Source organism: Corvus moneduloides, chromosome 10, assembly GCF_009650955.1.
Source record: "Corvus moneduloides isolate bCorMon1 chromosome 10, bCorMon1.pri, whole genome shotgun sequence".
Lineage (NCBI taxonomy): Eukaryota > Metazoa > Chordata > Aves > Passeriformes > Corvidae > Corvus > Corvus moneduloides.
The window spans coordinates 10633726-10653643 of record NC_045485.1 but is presented as its reverse complement, the minus strand read 5'-3'; the positions used below and the strand labels follow the sequence as shown (position 1 = coordinate 10653643).

General features: G+C 39.5%; 1 protein-coding gene across 1 annotated transcript in view; it reads right to left on the bottom strand.

Moving 5' to 3' along the window:
* The window catches only part of DAW1 (dynein assembly factor with WD repeats 1), a 269838-nt gene continuing 249920 nt past the window's right edge, over positions 1-19918 (bottom strand). Inside the window, exons 20-21 of the transcript XR_004241998.1 lie at positions 10172-10353; positions 1-463 (exon numbers count right to left, since the gene is read on the bottom strand). The gene's annotated coding sequence lies outside the window, so the exon portion shown is untranslated. The remainder of the gene's footprint in view (positions 464-10171; positions 10354-19918) is intronic.

The following is a 19918-nucleotide window of genomic DNA, read 5'->3' as shown; positions in this document are numbered from 1 at the left end:
AGCTAGTCAGGAGACATTGAATTTTATTAAATGGGATTACTGGGTCATGACATCCACTGTATTGTGAATAGCACTTGATCAAGGAGAATACAATGAAATAACCTTCAGACAAGGTTGTCAACACACAAAGACATCTTAGATGAAAACCACTTTACTGTGAAGCAAATCCAACAAATTTCAGGAAAGACTTCCTTTGTCTGTAAAAGAAAGATCTTAACTGCAGACTTACAGATCAAGTTCAGAACTCAGAATAAGGCTTCCATTTTGTACACATCAGATGCTCCACATGGGCGCAATGCAGCAAACAGTCTGGGAGTGGGCTCTGCCTGCAAGCCTGAATAGACAGCCAGCTTTGATGTCCAGCTCCCAATGGGGTTTTTCTAAGGAAACCATGGGTTATATTTCCTGCCTTCTCTGCCCAACCTGGGGTTGTCACTCCCCGCTTTGCAGACCACCATTGTACCTAAAGAAAACAGGTAGAGGGATTAATAACCCATTACAAAAATAGTAGTATATTTTTCCCTGCCTAAAGTGTCTGCTCTGTTAGACCAAACTACTTCATCTTCAGGAAACACTGGGAACAATCAGTGGATGATTTCATAAGTGTTAAGGAGAAGACTAAGTTAAAAGTCATTTGCTATGAGAACACAGATTCAGTTACGGGTGATAAACTGCAGCAAGTGCCCACATGACTGTCACATAACCCAAGCCACTCTCTAATCCAAGTGTATTCAAGTTCCTGAATATTCCCAAAAAGCTTTCCCAATGCTGGCTCACCATTTCCATCCAGCAAACAGCTTGAACATGGTTCATGAAACATGAAAACAATTCCTGTTGCCTCCTCCAACCCTGTATAGCAGCCATTTGTGACAATCTGGCTGGGCCTTTTTTCTTGCTTCTGCAGATGGGGGGGTAACACTACCTGAGAGCAGGGAAGGGTTGGCATCCTGTGAACTGAAATCCTGTGGACCATGTACAAACACTCTGACCATATCTCAGTACAAACCATCTGGCATTAGATGAAGCCATAAAGGTGAATATTTTTGACACACTGCTGACACTTAGGCAGAAGTGCTCAGGACAGGCACAATTTTATTGCCCAATGTATTACCTTAGGCAGCAATCAAACTTTGCTATGTCTGCAGTTTGGGAGCAATGCAAAGTTGATTGCTACAGAGGTGGTGCTACTGAAGGGGAGGCTGTGCCACAGAGAAAATTGCAACATGGATCCTGAGAAAAGATTAGGCAATACAATTTAATCATCTTCCAACAGCTGCATGCAGCAGGGTATGGCTGACTATTGGATGTCAGTGCTCAGGGCAGGGTGTCAAATGGGTGCATTTCAGCCATGTGTGTCACTGATGAATCCAGAAACCAAAAATTCTAAGGATGTTCTGAGTATGTATGAGAAGAAATAATTTGAAACTGCTTAAAATGGACAGTAATGAGGTGAGGAGCAGGGAAAATACGTTAAGAAATGTTAAAGGCCTTTTGCAAAGGCCCATTAGCAGTTCTGCTCAGGCAGAATAGAGAAGAGAGTGAAGTGTGTGTCAGGAAGATTGAAGTGAGTCACCCAGATAAAACACTGCTATGACCTAAAGCCTCATTTGGTTCCTTTTAATGACAAAATACTTGGATAAATTAATTTTTCCTCTCTATGGTAGTTCTGTACAACATGGAAATTGGTAAGGATGATGCTGAATGGTCTTTTACCACAGTAGAAAAAGGAACAATTTCATTAGTACAGTTATCATTGTGTGAGTGTAAACTGGAGCTGTTTTATTATTTGTGATTATCCTTTTTCGTAAGATCCTATGAAGTCATCCAAGGGTTCTTGGAAAGTAAAGAAAACAAAGCAAACCCTTAAGCAAACAAAGCACTCAGGTGGAGTGAATTTTCAGTGTGCCTGGACTGGTCACATTTAATTTCAAACATCTGTTCATCCGCTTAGAGAACAGTATCAATTAAGACATCTATTTCTATCTGTCACTTCTTTACTTTCCCTCCATGCAGCCTCAGGGCAAACCCTGAGAAAAAATGCATAGCAGCCAAGGATGCTGGGGCTCTCAAAGCTGTGCAATTGCAGCTTTGCTTATTCGTGCAAAGATCTGGGAGCTGAGAAGGAAACCCTTTTGTAAGTGGAAGCCATAATGGCAAACACAGCTGTTCCTTGTCTCTTTTTAGTGTGCAGTACCAGCCTCAATTTGGCATGAGTGTAGTTATTTCATTAGCAACTCAGAAGGTGAAATTGCTCTTTCAAAGCCAAGCCTTTAAAATAAAAACATTTCAGTTCACTGCAGCCCAGAAGGCATCACAGCAACAGTGAAGCTCTCTATGTGACAGCCTTGTTCCTCCACTGTGCCTAAGAAAGTCTGAAACCAGTTTTGTGAAGAATAGTCACCTAACCTGCTTATAAAATTCACTGCAGGGAAATGCTAGTGGCAATGTGGAGGAACAAAAAGAGAAAGACCAATTCATTTCTATGAGACACAGTGATGTATCATGGTGTGGCACGCTATTGGGACTGCAAAGGAATGAGCTCCTCTTAGTTCTCATGGATTCAGTGATTATTTATGACTGGTAACATCCATCACCCAGACGGCAGGGTACTGGTGCTGATGCTGCGTCACTGCTGTGCCTATTGGAAACACACAGGAGTGCAGTGAAGAGCTGTCTGAGAGCAGATTCACACACTGGCTCTTTGGACTGACTCTTCCACCATGGCCTGGAAAAGCACTGCATAAGAAAGTTATTGCTCATGGCTTTAAACTTTTAGAGGGAGAGCTGTGATATGTAAGAAACAGGTCCACTTGGCTCTACAGCATACACTGGGAAATTCTGACATCAAGAGAATAATGCTCTGCATAGCCCACATTTCTTCCCCTGTATGTCACCTGGCCCCTTTTCCAAAGCACATGCATATAGAAGGACCATGCCAGGGCTGGTAGAGACAGACTAAGAGAGGTAAATCTTCAGGGAAGGGACAGGATTTGGCCCAGAAGTTAGCTATGCCTTGCTCACGATCACTACTCGAATGCTCTGTGACACCTTCAGGTTAGGACACAGGAGGCAAAACCAAAACCAAACCAACTTTTTTCACTTTTACACTTTAATTGCAAGCACCCTTTAAATACATGGCTGTAGATTTGGGGTGGAGGCCACAGCACGTGTAATTCAGTGTAATTTTAGGAAAGTCAGAGAGGAGAGAGTTTACTGTGGCCAAAGATTTAGGTCTTAGTAATGAACATTAGAAATTGAAAGGAAAACAACCACTTAAAAAAAATAACCCTGCATCAACACTGCCAAATTAAAAGACTTATTAGTAGCATTGAAATAACCTCCTAACCACTTACATCAAGTTAAAACAATTTCCCTCTTCTACATCAGCGGATTATCTGCCCTTTCTGGTATGGCTCTTCCTGCCATGTGCTCCCTGTCACTTGGGACTAGGATACAGCGGGTGGAAAGACGATGGCTCGGCAAAAATGACTCAGTCACTGCTCATTTGTAAACTGACAATTGTGTACTGGAAAACATGAAGAGCAAACCGAGTTTGCTTTGTAAACGGTGGGAAACATCAGCAATATCTGGTGTAACTGTTATGTAACGCCTGAGTGAGACACTGATTTCTGGGCGACGCTTGCGATGCCATAACAAACACTGAAAAACAGAACATCAAAGAGAAAAGGCAATGTGAATAAGAGAGAAAAACAAGTAAAACCATAAAAAACCTAGAGACTTCAGAGGCTACTCTAACAAATTACTGAAGAGATTATTAGTAGGTATTGAACCCAAAAAATGCAAGAAGCAACATCACGTACCAAGAAAAACAATTGCCCATGCTCCTTGGTATGATTTCCTTTGTGTGAGAGCTTTGGTCCACTCTTAAACATGGGCTAGCTGTTAGGCTAGACCAGAGCCTGCCTCGCTGCCTTTGTGCCCTCCCTGCCTCCCACACAGCACAGGCACGGAGCAATCCTGCATGTCTGCTCTGGCCGGTCTCCCAGGTCCTGTCACCCAGGTTCTGTGCCCCTCTCGGTGGTGTGAAATGCCGCTGTCCCTGAGTTAGGTTAGGGCACTCAGCTGTTAAACCAAACAAACCGGAAGTTTAAAAAGAAGGGAAGGAACTGAACATTTCTATATAAAACAGGATTGGGAAAGCTCGTGGCCGGGGTTACTTGGAAAGGCTCAGACTTGAGTGAGCATGAGCACCCAGCAGCCACAGGACTGCTGCTCCCCAGATGGGATATTGCAAGTGCTCCCTCTTCAGTGCTCTCTTTTTCTTACAATAATAAAAAAAAACCCCTGATAATACTGAGCAGAGATTTTTGTGGAATGACCATGAGCAGTGATATGGTGCCTCTTTCATTTCAGAACCTACTGGGTGACCTGACACCTGGTGGGTGTCACATTCCCTTCAGGGATAAAGTATTCTCATGTGCCACAGAGATGGTAAGTTAAATTGAAGGCTTTCTTTCATATTGTGGTGTGCTTTCTATGTAGTTTTACCTTGTTTTATATTTTTGCTCACATGCTACAATTATCTGCACAGCTAAGCTACAAGAGTGGTAGATCAGCTAAAGGTAAATCTGAATTTATTCCAATAGGGGAGATAAAATGTCTAGATCTGCTCAATATTGGTGGTGCCAGTCAAAACCAGCCTGTGTCTGAAGTATGTGCAATGAGTGGCCTCTTCTGTTATGTCTCTAAAACAGAATGAGGCTCTATTTCTGTCCTTCCAGGCTGAAAAAAAAAAAAAAAGAAAAGAAAAGAAAAGAAAAGAAAAAAAAAAAAGAAAAGAAAAGAAAAGAAAAAAAAAGAAAAGAAAAGAAAAGAAAAAAGAAAAGAAAAGAAAAGAAGTTAAATTTTAAGTAAAGCAGAAATGAATTGCTGCTGAGCTGCTGCATTGCAGATGAGTCCAAGGTTCAGTGAAGTGACTGTACAGTGTTAACACTGTCTGAAAAGTAAAGCAAGAGAGGTATATAAAAAACCTCCCAGCTTTTACTTTCTTTGAAAATCTTTTTAAATTTAGAGCCTAAACTTTATTTCTTAAATATGACTACAACCAGAGTTTGAATTCTGGGGTTGTTTTACATAGGTGCAGTAAAATAACAATTTGAAGGTATGTAGACAGCAGCTCCATCTGTCCATAGTGGTCCCTCTAGCCACATGGCTTCTTGGCTGTGAGAAGAAGTAAATTGCAGCCATTGTCATGAAAGTGGATTTTTATTAACAATAGGGCCAGTTCCATACATCTGATCTGCTAGGGAATGAGTACATGGTCACACTGTTTTCTCTGAGTGAAGCTTTTGTACTGAGAATATTTCTATGACAAAAAGAGCCTCTTTGATTTGACCTTTCTACCTCTTGCCAATAAAAAACCCCTTTAGAATTTCTCAGACTATCTTTAACCCCAGTATTCCCTTAAAGACTTTCTGAAATGACCTCTTCTAAAAAGAACCTCCCAAGGTGATCATCGGCTGTAGACCAAATTACTTTAGAGTTTCATTATTTCTACCTGAATTACAGCTCAGTGACATTTGCAGCAATGATTTACTCTAATTAAGTACAGTTTGAACCAAATACTGAGTCACAACACAGGGTCCTTTCCCCAAAAAAATCATGACACTGATTTCTCAAGATTGAAATTGTTGCAGACAGTAACAGATGTTTAAATTGCTATTCTTCTGTGAGGACCTGCGCATCCAGACTAAGTGCTGAAAATTCCTGTTTCTTTTTGATTTGCTTGGCTTCCACTTGCCTTTAATGATCAGAATAATTTTCAGACCTGATCCATCAATGACTATTCATACACTGTAACTGTGCTATTGCTTCCATAATTTCTTTGGTTCCTGATTACTATTAGAACAAAAAATCCGAGTCTTCCAATTATTTTTAGTAGATAGAGAGGGATAGTCATGGCTAAATTCTACTTTTTGTGGCTTTGGAAGTCATTCTTAATGTGGTGATAGCCGTCCGAAGCTGATGACTTTAATACAATAGTACTCTTCTGCACACTGAGAGTCCCATGCAAGCTTCCTCTGACTCATGATGTTCCCAAATGCTTAATGGATGTTTTATTCACAAAAGAAGGAAGCATGGAAGTACAATTTTTGTAGAAATAAATGACTTTTGGTGCCTGTTTTATGACATATTCTCTGGGTAAAGGCAAATCATAAAATTATTTCTTTTTCTGCATTGACATTGTTCTAGTCTTGGATTTTTAGATGATTGCTGATTATGATAATTGGCTGGTGTGGCCATGAGCTAGATTGGAGTAGATTTTCTCCTAATCATGCACATACTTCAGGGATCATTGATGCTCAAACGTTTGGTGCCATTTTCACTAAACCATATTGTGGGTACTCTGACTTACTCTGGTTTACAACTTACCAAAAGCAAAACCTGGAACTTTTCAGGACCTGAAGGGAACAGATGAGCAGCAGAGGTGTGGAAGGGGAGAAGGGAGCATTGTCCCAGTTGTCTTTCTCCTGGTGGCACATTCCTGAGGCAGTGCCATGGGATGGGAGGTGCTGCTGCATCTGCAGGTTCACCCCATTCCCAGCTGGGCTGCTCATGTTTGGCCAGGAACGGGCTTTCCCAGCTTCTCAGTTTACTTGTTTGTGTATCAATTTAATACTGCTATGACAGAAGGACATTATGTGAGTTAAGAAATCCATTAACAGATCTCTTCAAGCTCATCAGTGAAACTCATTAGAGAAATTACAAAGCATTACTTCTGAAGATGAAAAATGTTGTGCCTCGCTGCATTCCCTGCTGTTTGTTGTCCTTTTCTTCCTCCTTCCCAGTTTTACTCTCTTTGTGCTGTAATATACTTGGAAGAGTACACGAGGGTTGGCCTCTGTCAGACCAGGCCCTGATGGTGTGGGTTTCCCTGACTGCCAGGTATCCAGGAGAGAACACCAAGCTTGTTACACTTATGTCTATTTCAAAATAAAACTCTCTTTTTTTTAAGTAAAAGCTTACTATCTAGCCTGATTTGTTTTGGTTTCATTTGGTTTTCCTTTGGGCATGCCTTGATTCCTGAAATGCTCTGCAGCATCCATTGCTGGAAAACTTTGAGACTTGCTCCCTGACATACACAGACTTTCCTCCAAGACATCTTTTCATGGAAACTCATTTTGCTGTTGCCATGATGACTTTATAATATGTGCCAGTTTTGTCTTTTGGATTTTATTCTGTGAAGTCTTGCACAGCCTCCACACATACTCCCATAAGTGGCAAGAATTAGAATTACTCAGCATGTCAGGGATTAGTACTACAGGTACTCAATCTAAGAAAATATTTGGAGAATAAAATACAGAATGAATCAAAATAAAGAGTAAGGAAAGCTGGTGCCAGATAAATGCAGACAGAATTATGACTGCTAGACAGCCGTGTTTCCAGCTTCTAAATTTTATCTCGACTGTGGTGATAAAGACAGACTATCATTATGTGTGCCAGATTTTATGCATGTCTTTCTTTAAAGCATAAGTTTATGCTGGAAGGATCCTGGAGGTGCCTGATGCTTAATTGTAGAAATACTAGTTCAACAGAAATAAAGTGCTCAGGAAACAAAACACAAACTATATTTCCAAAACATTTTTTTTGTAATTTGATCCTCCCATGTAAACAAGAGACAATAAAACCTTCTGGGAGTCTTGTTAGCCAACAGTCTCCAAACTGCAATGAAAGAAGGATTTCAAAACTATTTCACAATTGTGTTTGGATGAAACATGTGTTTACTGTATGTAAATGAACAAGACATTCTGTTCTTTCACGGTTCATCAGATCCTCACTGTGTTAGCTGGTTTGGCATGTGCAGGAAAGTGGGTCTTCTTCAGAAGGTGCTGGACAGACAAACAATTGTTTTTCAGTGGATGTTTCCACACTTTACAAAAAAAGTATACTTTAGTGCAAGTTTTTGCCTCAGAAGTCATTAAACTTGATCCTGCCTTATTTTGGTTGCTAGAAGTAATGACAAAATAAGTTATTTATTGAAAGAAACATGGAGGCAGAATTTCCCATGACAATAAATTGCTGTTGCATAGTTCTCATTGTCAAGCAGCATGTACTCAAAGTGTGACTAGTCCCAACAGCTTGAAGCTGTTGATTTCTGTGTATGAGAATTTCCTTTAATAGCTTGGGTGTCTTCATATAGCCAGCCCATGGCATGGCATGTGTACCAGCAATTAGCCAAAGGAAAACCCGGGATTCATGGCAGATTGGTAAGCTACACTTTTACCCCAGTCTTTGTGCAAGGAAGCTGTGCAGTAATACACATTATTTGTTTTTCTGTCTGCTGTTATGACAGAAAAACATTTCTGAGCATTTGCTGAGTTAGGGAGGTTTCACTGCTGTGGTGGTGGTTTGCATCTTGGATGTTTTATCTGGGTGCAATCAGAGAAAAAACCTATTTGGGACTGCAAGTATACAGTATACAGGCCAAAATGTGTGCTCTTTTGTGAGCTGTGCTGCAAAGGGTGACTGCTGTGGATCAGAGCCTGGGGCACTGCATGGGGGTGAAATAAAGAGCATTTTATTGTTCTACAGCCTCCTCTGTATTGCTGTGCCATCTCCTCCACCGTTGCTAGAATTCCAGCTTAGGCATTTGTGTTCACCTCTGCTGGAACAGAGGATGTGCCTCATGGAAACTGCTGATGGATCTGTTAATCCAGGATAGCAATGGCCTTGCATAGTGTTGAGGCAGAATTGTGGAGCTGGACAGTGATTTATTGTTCCCAGACCAGCAAGTAACAACAGTTGGTATGTGCTTAGGCTGCTGACACAACCCTGTAACTTGCAAAATTCCTCAGTCTGAGCTGGCTTTTGTTCTTCCCACCTTTCCACATGGGTACTCTGGCCAGACTGGCCATCCTTGATTGAAGGCTACAAGGAGCTGGGAGGGAGAGCAGCACAAGTCATATCCTGCTCTGGGCAGAGAGTCCTAGTGATAACTGCTTTTATTGCTGTCTTTCATCTTCATAGCATGAATCTTATGACTTCAAATCACTTCAAGATGATACAAGCGTGTTTGTCATGAAATTTTGCTCTGTGTCATGAAAAGAGTATTTTTTATTTGTTTGGTTTTTGTTTGAATATTGAATTGATTGTTTAGTTTCTTTCCTTGCCTCAGTCCCACGCTACTTATGTTTCTAGTGAGGGAAATATCAGAACCTTTGTTTTTACTTTTACAGCTTTATAGCTGGGATGTTGTTCTGCTCAGCAATCACAGTTTAAATTACACAGGCATCTTTTCCCAGTTTGCTCTCTCTAAATCCAAATCTCATCTAAATCCATCAAAATACTGCACAATTGTCAGGCCAGCAGTGTTTTTTGCAGTAACTTTCAATTTCAATATTGCACTAAGGAAAAGTGTTACAAATGTAGTGACTCCCTTGCAGGGTCCACTGATACCATTGATGAAATGTTTAGGTCATTAAGCTACTCTGTTATTTCCTCCCCAGGCTTAAAATGGCTGGTTTTGTAAGATCCTGAGTATCAAAAAAATGCCTTTCTTTTGCATCTGAATTCTTTAGGGGTTTTTTTTGATAGGTTGCAGTACTTTAGAGTCTGCAGGTTATTGTGGACTGGTTTTTTTCAGACTTAGATTGCTACCTATTTATTTGGCTATCCAGAATTCCAGCACAACACTGAAAATATTTTCAAATAGTAAATATAACTAAATACCTAATAAATGTCTAAGAAACCTCTTCCAATTCATCACAATGTCAGCTGGTTTACATTCATATGGTAATACAGGATAGAACTACCTAAGAGAGAAAAATTATTTTTAAATAACATGTGAATACTTATTTAGTTGTGCACTGGCAGCCTTTTGCACTGGTGCAAAAGCAAAGCACACTTGAAAAATCTTTTTTGACATTAGGTACAGGGATTAATCCCAACAGTTACACATAGATGCTTCCCATATCTTAGAGCATTTGAGTAGCTGTTAGATACAGAGCATCTTTTAGAAGGACTTAGTTTGGTTTTGGTATGGATTTTTATTGCCTTATTTACTTTGTACTGACTCCTTTATATTGCTCTATTCCTATCAATCTACCTGTTTTTCCATTTATTATATTACTCACACTAAAATATGGATTTTGCAGCATCTGTTTGTTCCAGGATGTTTCGTGCTCTCCTGCCATCTCTTCTGTCTCTTTACCTGTTGTAGATGTTTTGCAATCTTTTGTCTATGATCTATGTACGCCAAGTTTGGGGAATTTGCTCTCACACCCTTCTGCTCAGCCTGCTTTGTGGAACTGGAGGATGGGTCCCACAGTGTCGAAACAGCCTCAAGTATCAAGTTGGAATGCTGGCACATCACCTTCTTCATGGTCCCAAACACTGCAGTAAGTAATCAGAAATTGCTCTTAATTAAATGTTCAGCATCAATGATAGCACTACTAGTTATTAGACTGGCTAATAGAGCTTAAACCACAGGTGGTTAAACCATTCTAAAATTATCTTTACACTAGATATAACTTCCAAACATCCTAACTGGGATGAAGTTCTCAGGAGAAGACAAGACTTGTGCAAGGCTGGTATTTGAGAGGCTTTTTGAACTAAATGAGCACAGCTTCCCACTTCATCCAGTTCATTCTCCCTTGCTGTCCTTCACCACACTGGACGAAAGGGAGTTACCTGATATTGGATAGAGTCTGTTGTGCTAATAAAGAAGTCTCATTTTATGATAAAAGTGTTATTTCAAATGTGCTCTGTTTCATCTTTTCCCAAAGTTAAACTCCAAAAACAGTGTCTCTACAGAGGAGGAGGAGCTGGAACTGCAGAACTGGGCTGCTGCATCTGTTGATCAGGGCAGTGCTAACTCAAGCAGCAGTGTGGGTGTCACGCATAATCCAGTTTTATAGGTATAAGCAGAACACACGGCCTCTAAGGCTCAGCAATCTACAGCTCTGCACTCTCTTGGGGTGGTGATAGGGGCTGTGACCCCTAGAGGAGTCCAGAGCCACTGTAATATCCCTCCTGTTGGCTCTAGGGCAAACGTGGGGCTGCTGTTACCCCAGAGAATACACAGCATGGCATTGCTGACACAGGACCAGGAGACTTCCCCATACACCTCTATAGCTGTGTATATTCACATACAAATACATAGCCCACATAATTTTATGGACTTGTCAGACATTGTAAAGACTGGGGAGGCTGTTGGCACTGGGGATGGGGAAGAGACACTGAAATAGGTCTTAAAAAATGGTTCAAACTATCCACATCCGAGGATGTGAAAGGGGAACTTGCCACAGGGTAGGCAGTGACCACATCCTCCAAATGTGCACAATAAAATTATGCTGAGACTGCTTTCCCAGAAATGCCCCAGCAAGTCACTGTCTTCTGACTGGCTCCTTGTCCTCTATTAGTCATAACTCTCATATAGTAAATCTGAAAATAGTACATCCCTATTTAGTAATAGGGATGTAATAGTAATAGGGATGCCGGTTTGGGTGAACAAAAACATCAGGATGGCAATTTGAATATATCTGTGATGGCAAGCACGGCAAGACCAAAAGTTTAAAAAAATATGCAATGGAGATTTCCTGACCTTCCCAGTCTTCATCCATTAAACATTTTCTCAGTAGTTCTCCAGTATGCACACAACCTGGCCCAAAAACTAATTAAATCAATTTTTCAGTGTGCAGCCATCAATACTTTGCTCAGGTATCAAAAGCCGGGAGATGTTTTAAAGGAGAAATCCACTTTTTTAGCACTATTTGGCCATTAGAGGAAACCAGAATGTTGTATTTTACCTTTTAGTTGTTTTCATTATTTATTTTTATAATTATTCTTACTCAACTATTACTTTTTAATCTGGACCTTTCCTTGTTTTTTGCATTTTAGAATTTGTTAAACTGTCTCTAAAGCCATAATTAAGAAAAATAGACAAGTAGAGAACTGATGTAAAAGCAAATAGTTCTGAAATATCAGTGATTGTAGCTTATAATAGACAAAAGTCCATCTGTCACTTTAATTGATAGATGCTAGGCCCTATTTCAAAAATTCAGGGAAATGAATAGCATACAGTTACTCTGACCTTGCAAAATAAATAGCAATGCCCTGAAGACACACTAAAAACATATCAGGAAGTAGAACTGTTTTCTCTGTTTTAAACAACATTTCATTCAATGGAAAAAAAGCCAAAGAATACATTTTTCCAGATGATTTCAGATGTAGTATGCTGATACTTGTCTTCCAATAGCAACAATTAAAATAGCTTGCTTGTGTAACCAGAGTGTAGACATTATTTCCACTATTAGCCCATACTTCTGTAAGAGCAGTAGTAGCTAAAAAATACAGTTCCTTTTGTACACAAAAGCATTTGGTTTCTCAGAATATGTATGGGGATTTTTTCCCCCTTTTTTCCCCCCAAAACCTCCCACCAGGATGGTAATTAGTGATAAATCCACACGAGAAAGTTCAGCTCAGAACTCAATATGTAAGACTCCAAACTTGAAAGGGCTTTCATAGATAAGTCTTCTAGGAATGTTTTAAGGAAACAGGGTCTGACAGGCTACAACATCTTGCATTGTCAGTCAAAGCTTCCCTAAAAGTCAGAAATTTGCTCAGGTCTTATTTTTCAGTTTGAAATTTTTATCAATAGCGCTGTTTAAAACCAATAACAAGGAATTTAAAACATGCTGTGTAAACACAAATGGAGGCTCTCCTCAATTAAGGAGTGCTTTGCAGGCTCTAGATTTGTATTTGTATTTGATTCTCTCAATTTAATTCTACCAGCCAAATAAATAAATAAGTATGGATTTGAATAAATATTAATCTCTCTGTGATGCAGAGAAAAGCAATTGTATTGCTTTAGAGCAGAAGGCTGGGGTTCATGCTCGAAGAATGAATGCTGCTTCTGCTTGGATGAATAAACAGATGAGAGGCCTTCCAGCCCATGCTCCATCAGGAACTGTGGAAGGAGATGCTCACAAAATTTGAAAATGCAGAAATAAGAAAAAAATTACATTTTATTTTCAGCCCTTCAGTTTTTCAATCGAAAGATACAAAGGAAATTTTTTAGAATGATGTCACAAACTTTCCGGGTATGGGGCTGAAGTTCCACACAGAAGATCAGAGAAGCTGCCTTCAACATTCTTGGCAGCAGTTGTGTGCCTGTCCTACTGTGGCAGAGGTGGGTGTGTACAAGGTGACCCAGACTGGATCTTCATGGCATGTGGCCATTATTAAAAATCATTATTTCCTAGAATGTCCTGCTCATTAGTATAAGGTTTTTACCTACATTATCCAACTTTATTTTGCTGTTAATGCTGGTTGTTACTCAGTCCTTCAGTTGTTCTTGGCTGCTCATAATGTCTGAAAGGACCATGGAGAGGCAGAACTGTCTGGGGGCTACTCTGCATTGCACCAGTAATGAAATGCCCCACCCCAGAAGTTCTGAAAGACAGATTTAATGTTAAGGAAGCTTTTCTTCCCCTCCTGTTGCAGACACAGTGGCCCCATGGACCTCAGCCAATGTTTCTGGAAGTATCAGTTTTGTACCAGTGATTGTGTTTCTTTTGAGACCACCTCAGACCCACAATTCCATCTGAAATGAGCTCTGCCTTTAGCTTTCACCTCCTGAGTGAACTGGCTCTCTTGGGCTTTTCTGATTTGCTTGGTAGCTTTATGAAATAATGCCTTTTAGACTGCATTAAATAATCTGAGATTTTTAAAAAATGGAAATAATGTCTTTTATACCAGATTAAATACATCTGAGATTTTTTACCAGTTCCTAAAGCAGGAAGATGCAGCAGTTGATACTGCTCCCATTCCAAATGCTACCCCGGCTCTTCGTTTTGTCAGAAAGATTTATGAAGGAGAGCAGGGGTCATGCACATTGCAAATGTGCTTCTGCTAAAGCAGCGTATTCCTGGAGGAATAAACACAGACAGTGCTGAATTACTTTGTCATCATTAGAAATTGTCAGAGTCCCATAATGTTCGTGAGAGCAGACAGGTTAGAATTGCACAGACCAGAAAATAAATGCTCACACTGAAAAATACACTGAACTCCCTAGCCCAGTGCACACAGCTTTCCTCAGCTGGGAGGAATGAGTGAGCTGGGCTGCTGAAAAGGAGTGCAGGTTTTAGCTGCTTCAGTGGCTGATGTGGGAGGTTTGCTTGAAAAAAGACTCTCCTTGGTGTGATAATTTCTCAGTGAATGGATAAGGAACTTATTTTCTTTTGAGAAAAACTGCTACTTATTATAAATATTTTTCAAGAAAATTAGGAAAACAGCCTTGTAAGTATTAATGCCTCATTTCAGTGCTCCAAAGGAAAGTTTCCATGCTTCACTTTTTTTGAATATGAAAATGGGATGTGGTAATCACAGTCCTTTTTAAAGAAGCATGAAAAAAAATTATTCATTTGGCAAATACATATCAAAGAAATGCTAATATGTTCTTGTTGCCTCTTCTTCTTTATCTGTAAAGTTATTTCAAATATTAGCTTGAAAAGTTTGCTTTGCTCTTGTAGGATTCATAACCAAAAGATTTTGCTTAGCCACTGTCTCACTCTTGAGTGATGGTCCTTAATACTCTGCCAAGGCAGATGGTCTTGAGCAGTGGTGCTTGCTGGGGACGTGACTGCACTGCTCTGCTGGATCATCTGGCTTCTTTTCTTTTCTGAAAAATATATATATCATAGTGTATATTGCTGCCACATGCTGTAATTAATCGCAAAGACATACTGTAGTTAATAGGAAAGCTGGAAATTTTTAATGGGCAACTTTAGCTAAAAAACCCTGTAGTTTAAAAAATAATCCTTCCCATATTCTAGACTGAAATAATTCATTCTGAGTGATGTTTTCCTGATATCTAGCAATAATCTAGACAAGAGAGTTGTTTCATTTATAACTGGTGTCTCACAGCTTGAAGACTCAGGTGTGCCTGCCTCCAGCTCTTCCTTTGCTGCTCATAGTTCCAAACTCCTGATTTGTCTCCATTAAGACTGCAGTAATCCTCTGACAATCTTTGCTGTGTCACCCCTTTGAAAGATACTTACAGTGTTCACATTTTCTTTCAGGACAGAGACCGTTTCTCTTGTCCTTTCCTATCTGGCTAATCTGCCTTAGCCAGATATGGAGTGGCTTTGACTGTCCAGGGCACGTGAAGTACAGCTCCTTGGGCCTTTCTGTGTCCCTGTGCAGAAAACATTTCAGTTCTCTGTCTCCAAAGCAACTGAATTTTAATTGACCTGAGTGCTATATCCACACAGGCAGGACAATGTCCTGCTGAGGCTGTCTTCAGCCTCCCTAATACAAAGAGATCTCCTTTCTCAGGTTTGCCAAGAGCCATCACAAATGTTTATGGACTCTAAGGGTTTTACTGACTAGCCAATAAAATAATTTGTTAGGATAAGTGATTTCAGTTGGGAGGGACTTACAATGATCATCTGGTTCAACTGCAACATCTTATGATGTAATTTCCCCTCAGTAAAATATCAGGTATTTAATTTTATTTTGTTAGAATCAAAACTTTCCCCTATATTTTTGGAATATGTGCAAAATCACCACAAAACTCCCCCAAACCAAAAAAACACCCCCAAAAACCCCAAAAAAGATTCTTCACAGTTTGCTGGTAATAATATAATATGTGAGATAAAACAGATGCTGCTGTACGACTGATTTTACATTTTTGTCCTTTTAAAAGATTTTAGGATTTGGGCACCAGCATGATTTCCATCTATCTGTGAGGTGAAATATCAAACCTTTAACTATTCCTGGAAATATATTGTTCACTCCTATATTAAGTTTCTGAGAAACGATATTATTGTCCAAGTCATAATCACTCTGAATATGGCAAGCAATTCATTGTGTCAATAATTCTGGAATCTTTAATGTGTATATACATATATATATATATATATACACACACACACACGTGCATCTTATCTAATATATAGTAGAGATTAAGTTACTGAATCTTATCTGTAAGTCACTGCTACCAGCTCTGCAGTTTCCCTTAGACTCAAAGAATGGTGTTGCCTTGAAAAAGCTGCAAAGGCAAAATATCTATTTATCATTGGTATTTTCATAGTTTTGGGGAGCTTATGCAGATATGGCATTCAAGGACTCCACTTCGCCAACTATTCATATCACTCCTGTCTGAGAATTTAGTGGATTTCATGATTCTTTAGGTAACTAGAGCATCATTGTAAAAATCAATACAGGTAGAGTTGAGCTCATCCTTGCCAGCTGCTAGGATGAGAATAAGAAATTTGAACCATGTGACCATTTAATAGGGTACAGCATAATGCAAGAGGGAAAAAATAGAAAGAAAAAATAGAGAGTGATACTAACCTAGAAAACCATGTATTTTGATAGTTTCTTGAAAATTTCTTTGTCCTAGAATCTGCCAGAACTCTCTTGAGGCTTGTTCCTATCACTGCGCTGATCGAAAATAACAAAGAATGCAGCACTTAAAATATTTGGCTCATAGGAAATAGCTTGCTAGAGCAGGAGGCAGCTTTCTCCTGTGCATTTTTCATGTCCTGCTACAAGAAGATCAAAACATTGTGAAGGATATGTATTCAGTTGAGAAATGTTAAGAATGCCACCTCTGATGTAAGACATACTTTTGATATTATATCTACTGCACATCTAAAACTGTCAGGCTACAATGAAATTTGTCACTTCTATCTTACACTTGTATTAAGTGAGAACTGACAATTGACCTTTAGTAACACCAAGTTTGACAATTCTTGTACATATAAGTGTTACCAGAATGATTTTGTAAACCAAGGCTTTCAAACACATCCTGTTGTAATCTTTTGGGAGAGAGAATGCTACGCTGTATTTTTTAAGGCAGTATTTTTACTGTCTTACAACTCTCCTCAGGTCATATTAAATCATTTGCAATGAATTAATTTGTTAGGCAGAAAAACCTGTCAATGCTGAAACTAAGAATTGCTCTGTCAAGTTAGAGGTGCAGGAAAAGTTAATTTGTAATTGAATTCATGTATCCTTTGAAAATGAAATAGTTGATCTAAAGGTAAGCAAAGTGAAATGTTTAAAAGTACAAGAGACAAGTGATATCCTGCCTAGCTCCTAACTTCAAAAGCCATGACTTGTGTGTGGCTCAGACTTGTGCATAGAATTCTGCAGTTCACTTTTCCCTTTTGCCCACTGGTATTGCTCCAATCCACGTGAGCCAAAGGTTGGCATCTGCTTGACTCCATCTTGACAGCCTGAGCTGAATTCTCTGCTTAAAACTGGGCATATACCAGAGGGCAAAACTTAGTGGGGTTTCACATAAATTCTTCACACCAGAACACCTTGTAAATATTGAAAATAGTGATTTGGGGGTTTCTGCTCTATTCCTAATACTTTGGGAAAGCATGGAAAAATGTCTAGATTGAATGCAAACAGACTGAAATCCTGTTGCACTCACTGAAAACAGGGAATTTTCACTGAGAGCCGCAAGGAAAAAGAACTACCCATGGTATGCTGATAGACACTGAAATCTAAGAAAATATTCTAAGAAAATTTAGAACAAGGTATTTTCCCTAGACTTTCATATATATATATATATAAGTTAACTAGGTAGAAAAGGAAATTAATTAAGAAGAATGGAAAAGGAACCCTAGAGTGTGCAGGGCATTACTGGGTGCCAGCTGCCATTAGTGGAAAGCAATAAGCAGCATAGCATTACACCTGGACCATGTACTTCATGGAAGAAGGGGAGAGCAGTGGGAAACAAGTCACAAGCCACTGCACTTCCAGGTCACTCCCTTGTTTAATTTTACTGGTTTTATCTTGAGTCGGAGCTCTGTATTTTAATAGCTGATTACATTGTATAACCGACCTGATTAATGGGTGTAACTCTAGCTCAAGCCCTGAGGAGCCTCCATATCTCAGTGATAATCTTTTTCTTCTGCAGTATGTCACCTGTCAGCAGTGCCTAAGGACAGTCTAAACCAGGCTTCACTCACTGGCTGTCCAGTGCTTTGAGATCCTTTGTCAAAAGCTCCTTCTGGCAATTATTTATAGGTCAACATTTGGGTGAGCTAATTGCAGGCAGGACCCCTGGAAAGGTAACTAAACAGTTACTGCTCATGCTGGGAGGAGAAATGATTATGTGACTTACCATTTCTCATTAATGTGCTACTCTTGGACATTTTGAACCAGCAGTGCTGCATTTGGCTTGGGGGAAGGGCAGCTCTTTCAGAAATCTTGGTGAATGTCTCCATCTCTCATTAAATTGGGGCTGATATTACTATCCTCCTTTGTGTTTCAAAACTTATTAAGAAATAGAAATGCCTTAATCTCCCTTCTTTTGAGTTTTCCTATGAGCGTTGATACCTCACACAGGCTCACCTATTTATACCAGTCAGACTGATCCCTGAACAGCGTTTTTATGTGACATTGGTGTGCCTTTCTGCAGCTGAGGTCAGTTAATGTGAGCTCATTAGCAATACCTTCTCTATTCCCCAAATTCCCCTTGCTACTGATGCTAACTTCTTGAGAGCGAACTATGATCCTTCCATCTAGGTCCTTCATATGACAGGGCAATTAATCCTCCCCTTTGTGCTGAAACCTCTTGTTACACAGATCTTCTGGCAATTCCATTCCCTCTGCAGTGTTTCACAAAATACCATATTGGATCTGAACCCAACACCAGCTGCACTGGTGAACACCAAACCAGGATATTTCAGTCAGGGACTGTCAGACTTTTCTGTCAAAAGTAGTGCAAAAGCAAAGGTATTCAAATTTGTCTTTTTAAGGTGCTTTGATGCTGACACCTATGTTTTCTCCTTGTTAATACATCCTATAAACTCTCATTTTACCTTTACTTCTTGTTTTATAATGATCAGAAGCTGTTTGCAATTTGATAACATGAAATGTGCCAGTTGGTCAGAAATGAAATTGATTCAAGCAGTTGTCCCTGTTAATTGTCATACGATGTTTTGGAAAGGTCTATTAGGTTTATTTAGTTTTATTTGTTTAAGTTGTGCTTAACACTTGCTCTGCTTGACTGTCCATTCACATCCACATGTGTAAACTCAGAGTAACTGTTGTAAAGCCAATGGGATTATACTTAGATTGAGTTGTAAGAGAAAGAGTAACTGCAGCTTCAAGGTTGAGTCTTTAATCACATTGGCATCCAGTGGATTTGGCTCTTTATATTAACTCCTATATTTCTTTAACGGGTAATAATAACCAGTTAATATGACTCAATGATGTAAGTAGATGCCCCTAACAGATTAAAAATAGTAATCAGAGAATAAAAAAATAAATCTTCTTTTAGCAAGAATATTTATCTTCTTCACAATTAAGCTCCCACATGATTTTGCTCGGATTTCTGCTAACAAAAGTCTGTATTTGTATGTCAGTATTAGAATATGTTCAAGATCAATTTACAATTCTAAACCCACCCACATTTCTGTAGAGCAACAGTTACTGAGGGTGCTTTAAAAAACTCTACAACGATCATATTTGGAGTATTGTGTGTTAGGAAGTGTGAGTTTCTGATCTCAAGTAGCATCTCCACAGCTTATGAATGTTCTTTCTGACTTAGGGTATGTACAGATGACCTAATTTCTGATGTGACTGCCCACCTTTAGCATTTGGACTTTCTGCTTGTTTGCTGCTTGATAAATGGGTCTCTGTCAACATGACTTGGTGAAATTAGTGGAACTCCTGTACTCTGTGTCTGCATACAAGATTGAGTACTTGGGGGTCATTACTGGAGCTGCTGAAAGAGGAAACAGTGATGTGGGAATCTATGCTCTGAGGGCACACAGTACTCTGAGTGCCTATCAAAAATACAAAAAGTTTAAATAAAAACAATACAACTCACAGGAACTGCACAGAGCAGATACAAATACAGGTTATCTAGCAGGTGAAAAGTGGCAGTGGCAGGCACAAGGAGCGTGATTTTTAGTTTATCTGTTGTTGAACA